A 20,710-nucleotide genomic window follows, 5' to 3' on the forward strand; every position below is an offset into this window, starting at 1 on the left:
TACAAAACATGATCATCTCATACAATAAAATTTCAGCATCATGCCTTGACCATATCACATCACAACATGCCCTGCAAAAACAAGTTAGACGTCCTCTACTTTGTTGTTGCAAGTTTTACATGGCTTCTACGGGCTTAAGGAAGAACTCATCTCACCTACGCATCAAAACCACAACGATAGTTTTTCAAATAGACTCCGTTTTAACCTTCTCAAGGACCGGGCGTAGCCACACTCGGTTCAACTGAAGTTGGAGAGACAGTCGCCTGCAAGCCATCTATGTGCAAAGCACGTCGAGGGAACCGGTCTCGCGTAAGAGTACGCGTAAGTTGGTCCGGATCGTCACCAACAATACCGCCGAACCAAAGTATGACATGCTAGTAGGCAGTATGACTTGTATCGCCCACAACTCACTTGTGTTCTACTCGTGCAAATAACATCAAACCATAAAACTAGGCTCGGATGCCACTGTTGGGGAACGTAGTAATTTCAAAATTTCCTACGCACACGCAAGATCATGGTGATGCACAGCAACGAGAGGGGAGAGTGTTGTCTACGTACCAACGCAGACCGACTGCGGAAGCGATCACACAACGTAGAGGAAGTAGTCGTACGTCTTCTTCCCGATCCGACCGATCCAAGCACCGTTACTCCGGCACCTCCGAGTTCTTAGCACACGTCAGCTCGATGACGATCCCCGGGCTCCGATCCAGCAAAGCTTCGGGGAGGAGTTCCGTCAGCACGACGGCGTGGTGACGATCTTGATGTACTACCGACGCAGGGCTTCGCCTAAGCACTACAACGGTACGATCGAGGTGGAATTTGGTGGCAGGGGGCACCGCACACGGCTAAGGAACGATCTCAAGGATCAACTTGTGTGTCTTGGGGTGGCCCCCTGCCCCCGTATATAAAGGTTGGAGGAGGGAGCCGGCCGGCCAAGGGAGAGGAGGCGCAGGGGAGTACTACTCCCACCTGGGAGTAGGACTCCCTCCCCCAATCCTAATCCAATTAGGACTCCCGGGGGGGAAAGAGAGAGGGGGGCCGGCCCTTTCCTATTCCTAATAGGACTTGGGGAAGGGGGGGCGCCGGCCAGCTAGTGGGCTTCCCCTTTTCTCTTTTCCACTAAGGCCCAATAGGCCCATTAGTCTCCCGGGGGGTTCCGGTAACCTCCCGGTATTCCGGTAAAATCCCGATTTCACCCGGAACACTTCCGATGTCCAAACATAGGCTTCCAATATATCAATCTTTACGTCTCGACCATTTCGAGACTCCTCGTCATGTCCGTGATCACATCCGGGACTCCGAACAACCTTCGGTACATCAAAATGCATAAACTCATAAATAACTGTCATCGTAACGTTAAGCGTGCGGACCCTACGGTTCGAGAACAATGTAGACATGACCGAGACACGTCTCCGGTCAATAACCAATAGCGGGACCTGGATGCCCATATTGGCTCCTACATATTCTACGAAGATCTTTATCGGTCAGACCGCATAACAACATACGTTGTTCCCTTTGTCATCGGTATGTTACTTGCCCGAGATTCGATCGTCGGTATCCAATACCTAGTTCAATCTCGTTACCGGCAAGTCTCTTTACTCGTTCGTAATACATCATCTCACAACTAACATATTAGTTGCAGTGCTTGCAAGGCTTATGTGATGTGCATTACCGAGAGGGCCCAGAGATACCTCTCCGACAATCGGAGTGACAAACCCTAATCTCGAAATACGCCAACCCAACATCTACCATTGGAGACACCTGTAGTACTCCTTTATAATCACCCAGTTACGTTGTGACGTTTGGTAGTACCCAAAGTGTTCCTCCGGTAAACGGGAGTTGCATAATCTCATAGTTATAGGAACATGTATAAGTCATGAAGAAAGCAATAGCAACATACTAAACGATCGGGTGCTAAGCTAATGGAATGGGTCATGTCAATCAGATCATTCAACTAATGATGTGACCTCGTTAATCAAATAACAACTCTTTGTTCATGGTTAGGAAACATAACCATCTTTGATTAACGAGCTAGTCAAGTAGAGGCATACTAGTGACACTCTGTTTGTCTATGTATTCACACATGTATTATGTTTCCGGTTAATACAATTCTAGCATGAATAATAAACATTTATCATGATATAAGGAAATAAATAATAACTTTATTATTGCCTCTAGGGCATATTTCCTTCACTGTTTGGTCCAATGAAATTTTATATGGTGAAACTCAAAAGTAGTACAAGTTGTGTTAGATAAACAGGCCAAAATAACCTCACTTTCCATTTACCCTAGAGCATAAAACATGATAGTGCTATGTCACTGTGCATGCCATGGTAACTTCTTTTGTACTGACCGCAACTGCAACTACCAGGATATAGGGGTTCTCATAATCAACTAACTAAAACTTGCCTTTATTAATCAACTGGGTAGTCTGATAACTCCTACTATATCTTTGTTGATAGATGAAACCTCTAACCTGTAAACAGCTATCTGAACCAGATCTCTTCTTTCTCTTGAGATAGGTACATCCATCACTGATGAATCGTCGGGTTTGTGTTATTGTGTATAGCCTGCAGGGGTCTTGGAAATATGTGACCACTGTCTTGAGGTACTAATGTCAGCCTAATTTCCATCCATTGCTCCAGATATAGCACCCTTGGGTCCAAAATCAAATCTCGCCAAAGTGATGCAGAGGTACCTACTGGTGAGTAGTAATACTTAACTATCGCTGTGATTATGTCTACCAAATAAAAGTTCTGCCTTTTCACCTATAGCTGAGATTTTCGTTGACAAATCAAAGTTAAGTTAACAGATTAGCATATATTTGGCAGGCAAATGCAAAGATCTGCAATAGCTATGCGCTATATATACACTACATGATAAATCATTATGTTCTGCTTTTTTTACGAATGCAAAATTCTGAGTAACCGAGCCATGCGTTTTTCACTCTGGTGTAAAAAGTATGCCATGTTAATTTGCACTAAACATAAAATTTTGTATAGGAACCATGACTTAGTTTCAAGAGGTAATCATAAAGTTAATGTGTTAATTTCAATATTTGCCTCTATCACTGTAATTCTGTTCTCATCAACTAGTGTAATGCATGCTACCTTTTTCTTATCTCTGATGTAACAGTCACAGTTACATAACAGAACATTGCTTACAACAATTCATTTTGGTTTCTTTCCATAGTAACTAATATGCTGGCCAACTCATTTATGAAGCAGTATTGATAGGACAAGGTGATATGTTAGTAGATTTAGCTCTCAGCATAGAAGGCGATCTATTTGTGCCAGACCCCTTTAATATGTATGCAGTTTTCTTCTAGTCTCTGTTATCTTCCTATCAGATCTTGCATGGTTCAGTTTTTTATTAGATAGTGCAGTGCAATGCATGACCTTGACATACGTTTCTATACACATGTTACAGATCATTAGCTTGTTGTTTAACATATGATTTTAACATTGTCTTGGCAAAAACATTATGTTGCGGGTACCTCAGCGGCTTCGACGCTTGAAGATCTTAGTGCAGGCTGCTGCAAGTGTACGACCAGATCAAGAAAATTTACAAGGCCCTCCAGAGATTGACAATTTATTACCAAAAAGCCTCCTAAATCTACTAGCCCAGTTAAAATAATTTGTACGCTCAAACATTTTTTCAAACACATCTAATGTGATGTATGGTCCAGTTATAAGCCATTGTGATATTCTGGGATGCAGGGGCTAGTGGAGAGGTGTTACAAGTTATAGGGAAATTCTGAGTTAAAACTTAATCAGAATTATGCAGGGGAAACAATTTGTGGAGACTGGTTGAAGTTGTATTCCAAATGAATGGTCGATTGCCATTTAAATTTTTCTCTGTTATTTTCGTTTTTCAGGGTAGCTGAAAATTTAGAAAAGGAGTGCATAGAAGGAGCCAAGAGCAAGTACAGAAGAATTAGTCTTTAAATGAACAATATTTTGAATTATATATTAGATTTTAGCTTCATAGGAAAACTTTGTTCTAGTTTACAGGATCTTTTCATAATTATTTGTATCTTTCATATGAATGTCTGATTTGATTCGATTATGAACTCAAGGTGTTTGTTCCTACTAATTAGTGCACTGCTTGTTTTTACTAAGGATGCTAATTGTGCAAATGGTATTCTTGTGAATACAATTGGTGATATGGGCGGATGCCTTATTATATAATGATAGTTGTTGCTTATGATTGTAATGGTTGATATGGGCAGATGCCTTTATATCATGATATTTGTTGATCATTCTGCACATGCATCTGTGGTGTGATAAAGTAACTAATTTTGAAATGATGAATTGCGCATTCTAAATAAATCAAATAATATTTAAAGTAAAATATTCAATGCTTAAAAAGAAATTTATGTATATTTAGAGACGAATATGACGTCTCTACACAACGTGCATAAGAATGGGACTTTATGTAGATACGTTATAGAGCGCATCTAGCACAACGTCTCTACATACGTAGAGACGATTTTGAACGTCTCAATATAGCGTCTCATGCCATGTAGACACGCTTAGCCAGCGTGTCTTACTTGTTTTGAGATGATCCGTGAGAAGACGCTCTAAAGACGCTTTATTAAATCGACTCTATGGTTGCCTAGAGATGAAATAACACGTCTCTAGGTATGAAATTGCCACGTCTCTAACGTAGCTTTACTTGTGTGTTAGGGGAGTTCGGCTTCCGTCCATTCGGCGACAAAGTCAGCCAATACTTGCGACTTGATGGCTCGCCGAGGCTTGTATGTTATGTCGAACGGGAGGAGCTCAATGGCCCATTTGGCAATCCGGCCCATAGCGTCACGGTTGTTTATAATATCGTTAAGTGGCACCTCCGAGGCCACTGTAATTGAACACTCTTGAAAGTAGTGTCGCAGCTTCCGGGATGCCATGAATACCGCATAGGCTATCTTTTGATAATGTGGGTACCGTGATTTGCATGAAGTGAGGACGGTGGATACATAATATACCGGCTTTTGAAAGGGGAATTTATGTCCGTCCGTTTCTTGTTCGACGACGAGCACTGCGCTTACAACCTGATGAGTTGCCGCAATGTACAACAGCATTGGTTCGCCGATGTTTGGCGCGGCCATGATTGGGTTGGTTGCCAGTATGGCTTTTATTTCTTCCAATTCGGCTATGGCAGCATCCGTCCACTCGAAGTGTTCGGTGCGCCGAAGAAGGCGATAAAGGGGTAATGCCTTTTCTCCTAAGAGGGAGATAAAGCGGCTTAGAGCCGCCACACATCCGGTTAATTTATGGATTTGTTTGAGGACTGTTGGGATAGCCAACTATGACAGAGCTCGGATTTTGGCCGGATTTGCTTCAATTCCTCTACTGGAGACAATGAAGCCCGGGAGCTTCCCGACTGGTACACCGAAAATGCATTTTCCGGATTTAGCTTGATGTCGTATGTGCGGAGGTTGTCGAATGTGAGCCTCAAGTCATCTATTAGAGAGTCGACGTGTTTTGTTTTGACGACCACATCATCTACGTATGCCTCTACTGTTTTGCCGATCTGTTTTTCCAGACATGTCTGAATCATGCGCTGATATGTTGCGCCGGCATTTTTGAGCCCAAAAGGCATTGTGTTGAAACAGAAAGGGTCGTATGGTGTGATGAATGCCGTTGCGGCTTGGTCGGACTCCACCATCTTGATTTGGTGATAGCCGGAGTATCCGTCAAGGAAACACAATGAGTCGTGTCCTGCGGTAGCATCGATAGTTTGATCGATGCGGGGGAGGGGGGAGGGATCCTTTGGGCAGGCCTTTATGAGGTCCTTGAAATCGACACATAGGCGCCAAGATTTGTCCTTCTTTGGTACCATCTGAAGGAAATATGCCCTAGAGGCAATAATAAAGTTATTATTTATTTCCTTATATCATGATAAATGTTTATTATTCATGCTAGAATTGTATTAACCGGAAACATAATACATGTGTGAATACATAGACAAACAGAGTGTCACTAGTATGCCTCTACTTGACTAGCTCGTTAATCAAAGATGGTTATGTTTCCTAACCATGAACAAAGAGTTGTTATTTGATTAACGAGGTCACATCATTAGTAGAATGATCTGATTGACATGACCCATTCCATTAGCTTAGCACCCGATCGTTTAGTATGTTGCTATTGCTTTCTTCATGACTTATACATGTTCCTATAACTATGAGATTATGCAACTCCCGTTTACCGGAGGAACACTTTGGGTACTACCAAACGTCACAACGTAACTGGGTGATTATAAAGGAGTACTACAGGTGTCTCCAAAGGTAGATGTTGGGTTGGCGTATTTCGAGATTAGGATTTGTCACTCCGATTGTCGGAGAGGTATCTCTGGGCCCTCTCGGTAATGCACATCACATAAGCCTTGCAAGCATTGCAACTAATGAGTTAGTTGTGAGATGATGTATTACGGAACGAGTAAAGAGACTTGCCGGTAACGAGATTGAACTAGGTATTGGATACCGACGATCGAATCTCGGGCAAGTAACATACCGATGACAAAGGGAACAACGTATGTTGTTATGCGGTCTGACCGATAAAGATCTTCGTAGAATATGTAGGAGCCAATATGGGCATCCAGGTCCCGCTATTGGTTATTGACCGGAGACGTGTCTCGGTCATGTCTACATTGTTCTAGAACCGTAGGGTCCGCACGCTTAACGTTACGATGACAGTTATTATGAGTTTATGCATTTTGATGTACCGAAGGTTGTTCGGAGTCCCGGATGTGATCATGGACATGACGAGGAGTATCGAAATGGTCGAGACGTAAAGATTGATATATTGGAAGCCTATGTTTGGACACCGGAAGTGTTCCGGGTGAAATCAGGATTTTACCGGAATACCGGGAGGGTTACCGGAACCCCCCGGGAGGCAAATGGGCCTATTGGGCCTTAGTGGAAAAGTGAAAGGGGCTGCCCACAAGGGCTGCGCGCCTTCCCCCCTTCCCTAGTCCTATTAGGACTAGGAGAAGGGGCCGGCCCCCCTCTTTCTCTCTTCTCTTTGGAGAGTCCTATTAGGAATAGGATTGGGGGGGAGTCCTACTCCCGGTAGGAGTAGGACTCCTCCTGCGCCTCTCTCTCCCTAGCCGGCCGAACCCCTCCCCCTGCTCCTTTATATACGGGGGCAGGGGCACCCCATAGATACACAAGTTGATCCTTGAGATCGTTCCTTAGCCGTGTGCGGTGCCCCCTGCCACCAAATTCCACCTCGATCATACCGTTGTAGTGCTTAGGCGAAGCCCTGCGTCGGTAGTACATCAAGATCGTCACCACGCCGTCGTGCTGACGGAACTCTTCCTCGACGCTTTGCTGGATCGGAGCCCGAGGATCGTCATTAAGCTGAACGTGTGCTAAGAACTCGGAGGTGCCGGAGTAACGGTGCTTGGATCGGTCGGATCGGGAAGAAGAGGTACGACTACTTCCTCTACGTTGTGTGATCGCTTCCGCAGTCGGTCTGCGTTGGTACGTAGACAACACTCTCCCCTCTCATTGCTATGCATCACCATGATCTTGCGTGTGCGTAGGAAAATTTTCGAAATTACTACGTTCCCCAACAGTGGCATCCGAGCCTAGGTTTTATGGTTTGATGTTATTTGCACGAGTAGAACACAAGTGAGTTGTGGGCGATACAAGTCATACTGCCTACCAGCATGTCATACTTTGGTTCGGCGGTATTGTTGGACGAGACGACCCGGACCAACCTTACGCGTACGCTTACGCGAGACCGGTTCCCTCGACGTGCTTTGCACATAGATGGCTTGCGGAGACTGTCTCTCCAACTTTAGTTGAACCAATGTGCTACGCCCGGTCCTTGAGAAGGTTAAAACGGAGTCTATTTGAAACTATCGTTGTGGTTTTGATGCGTAGGTGAGATGAGTTCTTACTTAAGCCCGTAGCAGCCACGTAAAACTTGCAACAACAAAGTAGAGGACGTCTAACTTGTTTTTGCAGGGCATGTTGTGATGTGATATGGTCAAGGCATGATGCTGATTTTATTGTATGAGATGATCATGTTTTGTAACCGAGTTATCGGCAACTGGCAGGAGCCATATGGTTGTCGCTTTATTGTATGCAATGCAATCGCGATGTAATGCTTTACTTTATTACTAAGCGGTAGTGATAGTCGTGGAAGCATAAGATTGGCGAGACGACAACGATGCTACGATGGAGATCAAGGTGTCGCGCCGGTGACGATGGTGATCATGACGGTGCTTCGGAGATGGAGATCACAAGCACAAGATGATGATGGCCATATCATATCACTTATATTGATTGCATGTGATGTTTATCTTTTATGCATCTTATCTTGCTTTGATTGACGGTAGCATTATAAGATGATCTCTCACTAAATTATCAAGAAGTGTTCTCCCTGAGTATGCACCGTTGCGAAAGTTCTTCGTGCTGAGACACCACGTGATGATCGGGTGTGATAGGCTCTACGTTCAAATACAACGGGTGCAAAACAGTTGCACACGCAGAATACTCAGGTTATACTTGACGAGCCAAGCATATACAGATATGGCCTCGGAACACGGAGACCGAAAGGTCGAGCGTGAATCATATAGTAGATATGATCAACATAGATGATGCACCATTGAAAACTACTCCATCTCACGTGATGATCGGATGGTTTAGTTGATTTGGATCACGTGATCACTTAGAGGATTAGAGGGATGTCTATCTAAGTGGGAGTTCTTAAGTAATATGATTAATTGAACTTAAATTTATCATGAACTTAGTCCTGGTAGTATTTTGCAAATTATGTTGTAGATCAATAGCTCGCGTTGTTGCTTCCTGTGTTTATTTTGATATGTTCCTAGAGAAAATTGTGTTGAAAGATGTTAGTAGCAATGATGCGGATTGGATCCGTGATCTGAGGTTTATCCTCATTGCTGCACAGAAGAATTATGTCCTTGATGCACCGCTAGGTGACAGACCTATTGCAGGAGCAGATGCAGACGTTATGAATGTTTGGCTAGCTCAATATGATGACTACTTGATAGTTTAGTGCACCATGCTTAATGGCTTAGAATCGGGACTTCAAAGACGTTTTGAACGTCATGGACCATATGAGATGTTCCAGGAGTTGAAGTTAATATTTCAAGCAAATACCCGAGTTGAGAGATATGAAGTCTCCAACAAGTTCTATAGCTAAAAGATGGAGGAGAATCGCTCAACTAGTGAGCATGTGCTCAGATTGTCTGGGTACTACAATCGCTTGAATCAAGTGGGAGTTAATCTTCCAGATAAGATAGTGATTGACAGAATTCTCTAGTCACCATCACCAAGTTAGTAGAACTTCGTGATGAACTATAATATGCAAGGGATAACGGAAACAACTCCCAAGCTCTTCGTGATGCTGAAATCAACGAAGGTAGAAATCAAGAAAAACATCAAGTGTTGATGGTTGACAAGATCACTAGTTTCAAGAAAAGGGCAAAGGGAAGAAGGGGAACTTCAAAAGAACGGCAAGCAAGTTGCTACTCAGTGAAGAAACTCAAGTCTGGTCCTAAGCCTGAGACTAAAGTGCTTCTACTGCAAAGGGACTGGTTACTGGAAGCGGGAACTACCCCAAGTGATTGGCGGATAAGAAGGATGGCCAAAGTAAACATAAGTATATTTGATATACATGTTATTTATATGTACTTTACTAGTGTTTATAGCAAACCCTCAGTATTTGATACTAGTTCAGTTGCTAAGAGTAGTAACTCGAAACGGGAGTTGCAGAATAAACAGAGACTAGTTAAGGGTGAAGTGACGATGTGTGTTGGAAGTGGTTCCAAGATTGATATGATCATCATCGCACACTCCCCTTAATTTTGGATTAGTGTTGAATCATGTTTATTGTAATACGGTTATTCATTTAAGTAAAGAGAATAAATTGTTGTTCTGTTTACATGAATAAAACCTTATATGGTTACACACCCAATGAAAATAGTTCGTTGGATCTCGATCGTAGTGATACACATATTCATAATATTGAAACCAAAAGATGCAAAGTTAATAATGATAGTGCAACTTATTTGTGGCACTGACGTTTAGGTCATATTGGTGTAAAGCGCATGAAGAAACTCCATGCTGATGGGCTTTTGGAATCACTTGATTATGAATCAGTTGATGCTTGCAACCATGCCTCATGGGCAAGATGACTAAGACTCCGTTCTTCGGAACAATGGAGCGAGCAACAGATTTGTTGGAAATCATACATACTGATGTATGTGGTCCGATGAATATTGAGGCTCGCGGGTATCATTATTTTCTGACCTTCACAGATGATTTGAGCAGATATGAGTATATCTACTTGATGAAACATAAGTCTGAAACATTTGAAAAGTTCAAAGAATTTCAGAGTGAAGTGAAAATCATCGTGAAAAAAATAAAGTTTCTACGATCTGATCGCGGAGACAAATATTTGAGTTACGAGTTTGGTCTTCAATTAAAACAATGTGGAATAGTTTCACAAACTCATGCCATGGAACACCACGGCATAATGGTGTGTCCGAACGTCATAACCGTACTTTATTGGATATAGTGCAATCTATGATGTCTCTTACCGATCTACCACTATCGTTTTGGGGTTATGCATTAGAGACAGCTGCATTCACGTTAAATAGGGCACCATCAAAATCCGTTGAGACGACGCCTTATGAACTATGGTTTGGCAAGAAACCAAAGTTGTCGTTTCTAAGTTTGGGGCTTGCGATGCTTATGTGAAAAAACTTCAACTTGATAAGCTCGAACCCAAATCGGAGAAGTGTGTCTTCATAGGATATCCAAAGGAAACTATTGGATACACCTTCTATCACAGATCCGAAGGCAAGACTTTTGTTGCTAAGTTCGGAAACTTTTTGGAGAAGGAGTTTCTCTCAAAAGAAGTGAGTGGGAGGAAAGTAGAACTTGACGAGGTAACTGTACCTGCTCCCTTATTGGAAAGTAGTGCATCACAGAAAACTGTTTCAGTGACACCTACACTAGTCAGTGAGGAAGCTAATGATGATGATCATGAAACTTCAGAACAAGATACTACTAAACCTCGTAGATCAACCAGAGTGAGATCCGCGCCAGAGTGGTATGGTAATCCTGTTCTGGAAGTCATGCTACTAGATCATGATGAACCTACGAACTATGAAGAAGCGATGGTGAGCCCAGATTCCGCAAAATGGCTTGAAGCCATGAAATCTGAGATGGGATCCATGTATGAGAACAAAGTATGGACTTTGGTTGACTTGCCCAATGATCGGCAAGCAATTGAGAATAAATGGATCTTCAAGAAGAAGACTGACGCTGACGGTAATATTACTGTCTACAAAGCTCGACTTGTCGCAAAGGTTTTCGACAAGTTCAAGGGATTGACTACGATGAGACCTTCTCACCCGTAGCGATGCTTAAGTCTGTCCGAATCATGTTAGCAATTGCCGCATTTTATGATTATGAAATTTGGCAGATGGATGTCAAAACTGCATTCCTGAATGGATTTCTGGAAGAAGAGTTGTATATGATGCAACCAGAAGGTTTTGTCGATCCAAAGGGAGCTAACAAAGTGTGCAAGCTCCAGCGATCCATTTATGGACTGGTGCAAGCCTCTCGGAGTTGGAATAAACGCTTTGATAGTGTGATCAAAGCATTTGGTTTTATACAGACTTTTGGAGAAGCCTGTATTTACAAGAAAGTGAGTGGGAGCTCTGTAGCTTCTGATATTATATGTGGATGACATATTGCTAATTGGAAATGATATAGAATTTCTGGATAGCATAAAGGGATACTTGAATAAAAGTTTTTCGATGAAAGACATCGGGAAGCTGCTTACATATTAGGCATAAAGATCAATAGAGATAGATCAAGTACGCTTAATTGCTTTCACAAAGCACATACCTTGACAAGATTTTGAAGAAGTTCAAAAATGGAACAGTCAAAGAAAAAGTTTCTTGCCTGTGTTACAAGGTGTGAAGTTGAGTAAAGACTCAAAGCCCGACCACGGCAGAAGATAGAAAGAGAATGAGAGTCATTCCCTATGCCTCATTCATAGGTTCTATAAAGTATGCCATGCTGTGTACCGGATCTATTGTATACCCTACACTGATTTGGCAAGGGAGTACAATAGTGATCTAGGAGTAGATCACTGAACAGCGGTCAGAATTATCCTTAGTGAAATAAGGATATGTTTCTCGATTAAGGACGTGACAAAAAGGGTTCGTCGTAAAGGGTTACGTCGATGCAAGTTTTTGACACTGATCCAGATGATCTCTAAATCTGGATACATATTGAAAGTGGAGCAATTAGCTAGAGTAGCTCCGTGTAGAGCATTGTAGACATAGAATTGGCAAAAATACTTACGGATCTGAATGTGACAGACCCGTGACTAAAATTATCTCACAAGCAAAACATGATCACACCTTAGTACTCTTTGGTGTTTAATCACATAGATTGTGAACTAGATTACTGACTCTAGTAAACCTTTGAGTGTTGGTCACATGACGATGTAAACCATGGGTGTTAATCACCTGGTGATGTGAACTATTGCTGTTAAATCACATGGCGATGTGAACTAGATTATTGACTCTAGTGCAAGTGGGAGACTGAAGGAAATATGCCCTAGAGGCAATAATAAAGTTATTATTTATTTCCTTATATCATGATAAATGTTTATTATTCATGCTAGAATTGTATTAACCGGAAACATAATACATGTGTGAATACATAGACAAACAGAGTGTCACTAGTATGCCTCTACTTGAGTAGCTCGTTAATCAAAGATGGTTATGTTTCCTAACCATGAACAAAGAGTTGTTATTTGATTAACGAGGTCACATCATTAGTTGAATGATCTGATTGACATGACCCATTCCATTAGCTTAGCACCCGATCGTTTAGTATGTTGCTATTGCTTTCTTCATGACTTATACATGTTCCTATGACTATGAGATTATGCAACTCCCGTTTGCCGGAGGAACACTTTGTGTGCTACCAAACGTCACAACGTAACTGGGTGATTATAAAGGAGAATTACAGGTGTCTCCAAAGGTACATGTTGGGTTGGCGTATTTCGAGATTAGGATTTGTCACTCCGATTGTCGGAGAGGTATCTCTGGGCCCTCTCGGTAATGCACATCACATAAGCCTTGCAAGCATTGCAACTAATAGTTAGTTGTGAGATGATGTATTACGGAACGAGTAAAGAGACTTGCTGGATAACGAGATTGAACTAGGTATTGGATACCGACGATCGAATCTCGGGCAAGTAACATACCGATGACAAAGGGAACAACGTATGTTGTTATGCGGTCTGACCGATAAAGATCTTCGTAGAATATGTAGGGCCAATATGGGCATCCAGGTCCCGCTATTGGTTATTGACCGGAGATGTGTCTCGGTCATGTCTACATTGTTCTCGAACCGTAGGGTCCGCACGCTTAACGTTACGATGACAGTTATTATGAGTTTATGCATTTTGATGTACCGAAGGTTGTTCGGAGTCCCGGATGAGATCACGGACATGAAGAGGAGTAATCGGGATTTTACCGGAATACCGGGAGGGTTACCGGAACCCCCCGGGAGACTAATGGGCCTATTGGGCCTTAGTGGAAAAGAGAAAAGGGAAGCCCACTAGCTGGCCGGCGCCCCCCTCAAGTCCTATTAGGAATAGGATAAGGGGCCGGCCCCCCTTCTCTCTCTTTCCCCCCCGGGAGTCCTAATTGGATTAGGATTGGGGGAAGGAGTCCTACTCCCAGTGGGAGTAGGACTCCCTGCGCCTCCTCTCCTGGCCGGCCGGCTCCCCCTCCTCCAACCTTTATATACGGGGGCAGGGGGCACCCCAAGACACACAAGTTGATCCTTGAGATCGTTCCTTAGCCGTGTGCGGTGCCCCCTGCCACCAAATTCCACCTCGATCATACCGTTGTAGTGCTTAGGCGAAGCCCTGCGTCGGTAGTACATCAAGATCGTCACCACGCCGTCGTGCTGACGGAACTCTTCCTCGACGCTTTGCTGGATCGGAGCCCGAGGAACGTCATCGAGCTGAACGTGTGCTAAGAACTCGGAGGTGCCGGAGTAACGGTGCTTGGATCGGTCGGATCGGGAAGAAGACGTACGACTACTTCCTCTACGTTGTGTGATCGCTTCCGCAGTCGGTCTGCGTTGGTACGTAGACAACACTCTCCCCTCTCGTTGCTGTGCATCACCATGATCTTGCGTGTGCGTAGGAAAATTTTCGAAATTACTGCGTTCCCCAACACCATCACCAGATTTGCTAGCCAGTCCGGATGTTTTATTTCTCTAATGAATCCGGCCTCCAATAACTTGGCTAGTTCCTCTCCCATAGCTTGTCTCTTAGGTTCAGAGAAACGCCGAAGAGCCTGCTTGACCGGCTTGAATCCTTTTAGGATATTAAGGCTGTGTTCGGCCATCCTGCGTGGGATTCCTGGCATTTCTGAGGGATGTCAGGCGAATATGTCCCAATTCTCGCGCAGGAACTCCCGTAGTGCGGCGTCCACGGCGGGGTTTAACTGTGCCCCGATGGAGGCTGTTTTTGTAGGATCCGTTGGCTGTACTTCGAATTTCACTATTTCATCGGCTGGTTTAAAAGAGGTGGACTTGGATCTTTTGTCAAGTATTACGTTGTCCCTGTCCACTGTGGAGCGTAGCGTAGTTAATTCCTCGGCCGCAACGGCTTCGGATAATGCCTCGAGGGCCAATGAGGCTGTTTTGTTTTCGGCTCGGAGTGCTATGCCCGGGTCACTAGCGAGAGTGATGATTCCATTGGGTCCGGGCATTTTGAGCTTCATGTACCCGTAATGGGGTATGACTTGGAAGATCGTGAACGCCTCCCGCCCTAAAAGGGCGTGGTATCCGCTACTGAAAGGGGTCACTTGGAATGTAATTTCTTCAGACCTATAGTTCTCCGGCATGCCAAATACCACATCTAGTGTGATTTTTCCAGCACAGCGTGCTTCCCGACTGGGGATGATTCCTCTGAATGTTGTGCCGCTTTGCTAAATGCAGTTCCAGTCTATTTCCATTTTTTGGAGAGTTTCCTCATAGATGAGGTTTCATCCACTGCCGCCGTCCATGAGTACTTTGGTGAGTCGAAAGCCGTCCACAATTGGACTAAGGACTAGTGCAGCTGGTGCCTGGGCTGTTCGGAATTTAGGTTCGTCACTGGCGTTGAAGGTAATAGCTGTGTCACTCCATGGGTTTATTGTTGCCACCTGGCAGATTTCGGCGAGGCTGCGGAGGGTTCGCTTGCGCCTATTATTTGATGTGAAGGTCTCGAAGACTGTTAATACCGTATTGTTATCCCCGGGATAGTGCTATGTGGCATCTGGGATGACAAGATCCTCGCCACTTTTGGCCACCTGCCGGAGTATCCAACATGCTCTACGGCTGTGTGTTGGTATGGTATCCGCTGTACTATGAATTTTGCAGGGTCCGTTGAGCCATCCCTCCAATACGGTTCCACGCCCTATAGAGGGTTTTTTCTCTTTTGGGATTAACTCGGGTGTCTTATGATAGTGCACCCTTTTACTTCGGACTGGGTGTATATTCGGAGCCGGATTATCCCAAAATTTCGTTTCGGTTTTCCAGGCACTTTCCATCGCACAGTACTTTCGTACTATGGACGCCAAGTCAGCGAAGCGTGATATGTCACGACGACTTATGGCGTTAAGGATTCCCTTGTTCGTGCAATTATTGCAGAAAAATAGGATTGCGTCTTCCTCACGACAGTCCTTGACCTTGTTCATCATAAGGAGGAATCTGGCCCAATAATGATGTACTGTTTCCTGGGGCTCTTGCCTGATGTGGGAAAGATCGTTATGTTTGGGTGGGTGGGTGGAATTGAGTCCGAACCCTTACCCGATCTGAGACCCAGGGGCCGAGGAGTTTCCAATCTTGGAAGTTCGGGTTCCGGGATGTTGCCCGATAGTCTGGCCCGCTGCCTGACTCTAGGTTCAGGGCTTGGGTGATGTCCTCCCGTAAACGGGTATCCGGCTCGGAGAGCTCAGGAATGCCGAATACTTAGTCCTCAAGATAGAGGAAGAATCGCCGCATTGTTCCTCCACCACCGCAATATGATGGGTGACCGGTGGAGAGTTAATCTCCCTTTGATCGGGTTTAAGCCCAATCCGATCATAGTCCGTAGTGACTCCCAAGGTGGTGATGCGATCCAAGAGCTCGTTTAGGGAAGAGAGCTCCATTGGATCCATCTGCTCGGCAAGTTCCAAGTTGACGTGGAGGCTGTTTTCGATGACCCGAGAAGTCATCGTCGGTGCAGCAGCCGAACAGGCGGTCATGATGAAACCGCCTAGCCGGAGAGTTTGGCCGACAGCCAAGGCTCCCCCGGCGGTAATGTTGTCTTTAAATACGAGACGAGACATCCTTCCTTGTGGTGACGGCACAGTGGAACTCTCAATGAAAGCACCAATGTCGGTGTCAAAACCGGCGGATCTCGGGTAGGGGGTCCCGAACTGTGCGTCTAGGCGGATGGTAACAGGAGCAGGGGACACGATGTTTTACCCAGGTTCGGGCCCTCTCGATGGAGGTAAAACCCTACTCCTGCTTGATTGATCTTGATGATATGAGTATTACAAGAGTTGATCTACCACGAGATCGAAGAGGCTAAACCCTAGAAGCTAGCCTATGGTATGATTGTTGTGGTCCTACGGACTAAACCCTCCGGTTTATATAGACACCGGAGGGGGCTAGGGTTACACAGAGTCGGTTACAAGGAAGGAGATCTACATATCCGTATTGCCAAGCTTGCCTTCCACGCCAAGGAGAGTCCCATCCGGACACGGGACGAAGTCTTCAATCTTGTATCTTCATAGTCCAACAGTCCGGCCAAAGGTTATTAGTCCGGCTGTCCGGATACCCCTAATCCAGGACTCCCTCAAGCGCCATATAGGATAAATGATGAGGTGGAGGAGAAAGAACTCATAAGAAAAGGCTTGTCTTCTCTTATTTAAGAGAAGACAAGAGATGATCTCTTAGCATAATATGTCTCACCGTATTTTTAGGAATGACTAGTTATTAATTGAAGATAAGACTAAGAGACGATCCATTATAGACAATTTCTTTTTTCATCTTTAAATTACATGCAAGACTTAAAATAAGACCATCTTATCAACCGTTGTATATGCTTTCCCCAAAACAATCTGCCCTACAGTGAGGGTTTTATCCAATATGTCAATATGGATAGCAGCATAATTTATGGACCAATCTATCTTCAACTCGCTATACAAAGATCGGGTATGGCTCAATATACTTCATATACACTCAATGCTGCACTTTGAGTTAATAAAAACACCTTTTATCGAATAAAATCAATCTGCCGTATGGCAGAAACATATACACACATATCACATGTTTGTGTGAATCATCTACTTAGTTATATAGGATTTGTGATCCGTTTTGTTCCTCTGCAATATGCCAATATAAATTACCTAGTTGCGTGAGGCACGGGAAATCCTTCTTCTACCTTCATTTGGACAGAATATTTCTTTGAGAAGAGTGGGCTTTTATTTGACCTCGGAAGTTTTTCTCCGTATATGATCCAAAATAAAACACATCAGTTCACACTGAGCTGCTAGACTAGTATTTTTTCTGTCCCATAATATAAAAACATTTCTACTTCTAAAGTATCAGTACGTAGGTTATTGTTCGCTCGTTCGTCCGTTCGCTTGTTTCGTTCATTCGTTCGCCAACCCATCGAAACACATTGCCACGAACAACCCCCCACTGATTTTTTTTTGCAAGCTGATGCCCACCTCCAACAACAACAACAACAACAACAAAGCCTTTAGTCCCAAACAAGTTGCGGTAGATTAGAGGTGAAACCCATAAGATCTCGCGACCAACTCATGACTCTGGCACATGGATAGCAAGCTTTCATGCACCCTTGTCCATGTCAAATTCGGTCTACCTTGACCTCTCTTGATATTCTCTGCACGCTTTAGCCATCCACTATGCACTGGAGCTTCTAGAGGCCTGCGCTGAATATGCCCAAATCATCCTAGACGATATTGGACAAACTTCTATTCAATTGGTGCTACCCCAACTCTATCTCGTATATCATCATTCCGGACTCGATCCTACCTCGTGTGGCCACACATCCATCTCAACATACGCATCTCCGCTACACCTAATTGTTGAACACGCCGCCTTTTAGTTGGCCAACACACAGCGCCATACAACATTGCGGGTCAAACTGTCGTCATGTAGAACTTGCCTTTTAGTTTTTGTGGCACTCTCTTTTTCACAGAGAATGCTAGAAGCTTGGTGCAACTTCATCCATCCGGCTTTGATTCGATGGTTCACATATTCATCAATACCCCCATCCTCCTACAACATTAACCCCTAATATCAAAATGTGTCCTGAGGCACCACCTGCCCGTCAAGGCTAATCTCCTCCTCCTCACACCTAGTGGTACTGAAGCCGCACATCATGTACTCGGTTTTAGTTCTACTAAGCCTAAACCCTTTCGTTTCCAAGTTTTGTCTCCATAACTCTAACTTCCTATTTACCCCTTTCCAACTATCGTCAACTAGCATCACATCATCCGCAAATAGCATACACCATGGGATATCTCCTTGTATATCCCTTGTGACCTCATCCATCACTAAGAAAAAAAGATAAGGGCTCAAAGCTGATCCCTGATGCAGTCCTATCTTAATCGGGAAGTCATTAGTGTCGACATCACTTGTTCAAACACTTGTCATTGCATTATCGTACATGTGCTCGATGAGGGTAGTGTACTTTGCTGGGACATTGTGTTTCTCCAAGGACGCCTACCACATGACATTCCGCGATATCTTATCATATGCCTTCTCCAAGTCAATGAACACCATCTGCAAGTCCTTCTTTTCCTCCCTGTATCTCTCCATAACTTGTCGTACCAAGAAAATGGCTTTCATGGTCGACCTCCCAGGCATGAAACACTAGTAGAAAAAGGGTCAAATGTGAGACACATTAGTTCCGGTTTGTAACAGAACCGGCACTTAATGTGTCCATTTAGTTGCCGGGTTCCAACGGCTAGGCGGAGGAGCTCTTTAGTACCGGTTCGTGGCGAACCTTTAGCACCGGTTCGTGCCATAACCGGTACTATGAAAGTGGTGGCAGGATGTTGTCAGAGTGGCCCTCAACACCTTTAGTACCGTTCGTGGCACGAACCGGTACTAAAGGTCGTCCTATATAAACCCTTCGTCCACCCGCACTCTGTTCTTCCCCCTTTCCCCTCTCCCTCTCCTCTGTTCTTCCCTTCTTCCTCTCGAGTTCATCACAAATTTGTCCCAAAATTTGTCAAGATTTGCAGGCCCCCATCCATTCAAATGATCACAAAGGTTTGCAACTTTGTCCTTTCATCTCTCATTGCTAGATTAGCTCTTGCATTGGTTTATATAGTGATTAATTGTGGGTTTTAGTAATTTGGGAGGAATTATATGTGGTAGTATTTGATTTATATGCAAATTGAGGTCAAAATAACACTTAGTTTGCATATGTAGGTGTGGTTTACTTAGTGCCTTCTAAATCTCCATCGTAACCACCGTCGATCGCCCGCACCGTCCCGTCGCCGGCACCACCTTGTGGTGAGCCTCTTGTTCATGAAATTTTATATAAAAAATTGATGTTTGTGTGATTTGGATATATAGTTACTCGTATAATTATCTTACCCGTACGTTGTTTGTTATACATAGTGCCATGGTTTTGATATCCGTCCCCGTCGGCCCTCGTCCTTGTTATGATTCGGATGTGGTATATTCTCTTTTAAAACTAGTTGCATTTCGTGTTTATGACAAATTATGCCCATCAAGTTGACATAGATAATTTTTTCTAGGAGGTATGTGAACCGGAAATTCCAACCGACCCTATTGTCGAGAGGTTAAATTTAGTTGAAAGAGAAAACGAGTATTTGAAAGAAAAATTGAAAAGAATTGAGGGGGAGAAGATGGAATTGGAGTTGCATGTTGCCGATGTCGTCGATGATCACAAGATCAAGATGGAGAAAATGCGCTTGAAGATTAGAAAGATTAGAAAATATGCCATTGATAGTGAGGCTTGGTATCATTATGCTGTTGGATCAATTGTTACCTTAGTTGCGATCTTGATCGCATTTGTTGTTGCATTTAAATGCTTTAGCTAGAGAGTTATTTGTTTGTTGCATTTAAGTGTTGTATGAACTTTATGTATGAACTTTATGTATTGTATTAATTTGGTGTTTTCGGTGCTGTGTATTGAAGATGAGCCGGCAATGGATGTACGATGACCGATGCTCTCCCGAGTTCATTAATGGCGTGCATACTTTTCTGCTTGCGGCTGAGGCAAACAAGCGGGCGGATGGTTTTATGCCTTGTCCATGTGCTGGCTGTAAGAATGGTCACAATTACTCTACGTCAAGAACCATTCACGTCCACCTGTTTGAGTCCGGTTTCATGCCCCACTATAATGTTTGGACCAAGCACGGAGAAAGAGGGGTTATGATGGAAGACAATGAAGAAGAAGAGGACGACGACAGCTATCCTGGCCATGGGTTCCCTGAATACGATGATACAACAATGGGGGAAGAAGCTGAGCCGGTAATGCGGGAAGAAGCTGAGCCGGCAATGCGGGAAGAAGCTGAAGAAGAGGCATCAGATGAGCCCGTTGATGATCTAGGTCGGGCCATTGCCGATGCAAAGAGAAATCTGCGCTCTTTT

The sequence above is a fragment of the Triticum urartu genome, chromosome 2 (assembly GCF_003073215.2).
Source record: "Triticum urartu cultivar G1812 chromosome 2, Tu2.1, whole genome shotgun sequence".
Taxonomy (NCBI): Eukaryota; Viridiplantae; Streptophyta; class Magnoliopsida; order Poales; family Poaceae; genus Triticum; species Triticum urartu.